The following is a 762-nucleotide window of genomic DNA, read 5'->3' as shown; positions in this document are numbered from 1 at the left end:
CTTTGTGTGGTAGAGAAGTTTTTGTTCTTGACTAGAAGAGGAGATGTTGATCATTCTGTCTTTTCACTTCATTAGAATATATTTTTCATATGCATGTGACACAGAAATTGCTTGGAAACATTTATGCAAAAGGGAGACTGGCTAACAAGTTAGGACTGCACAGCTGCAACTTGATGACCTACTGCGTGATGATACAAGCTTTATGAATAAGCTCCCCTTTGTTACCCGCTCCATGTATAATTCTGCCTTTTTCCTCGTCGTAAGTTGTTTAAAATATCAGAGACTTATGCACATTCTTCCACACAGATGACATTTGGGAGACAATAATATAGGAGTTCATAAGATTTCTGACAGTGGTTCATTTTCTTTTCAGCTTTATTCATTTCCATGTGTTGTGTTACCTCGTTAGCCATGGTATGGAGTGGTAACAGGAAAGGATGCATACAGCATGGCCTATACATCTTCCATGTGGCACAGGGATAGAATTAGTAGGTGATAATCTGTTTTGTTCTGAGATTTTGGACAAGAATAGCAGGGTAGATATTCAAGTATGGTACTAAGGATTTAAAAAATAGTTACACAGAAAGGAATAAAGCTCTTCAAACCCCTGGCTGTTCTGACAAAACGGAAAAATAGAACTAGCCAAACTTGGAAAAACAAGGAATCTTTCAGCAAAAAAGCATATGCAAGACATGAATCTGGGTCTTGTGTTGAGCATGAGAAAGGAAAGAGAGGACATTAAGGATGTTGAGGAATGAGGAC

Source organism: Phalacrocorax carbo, chromosome 2 (genome assembly GCF_963921805.1).
Source record: "Phalacrocorax carbo chromosome 2, bPhaCar2.1, whole genome shotgun sequence".
NCBI lineage: Eukaryota > Metazoa > Chordata > Aves > Suliformes > Phalacrocoracidae > Phalacrocorax > Phalacrocorax carbo.
This window is presented reverse-complemented; position numbering follows the sequence as displayed.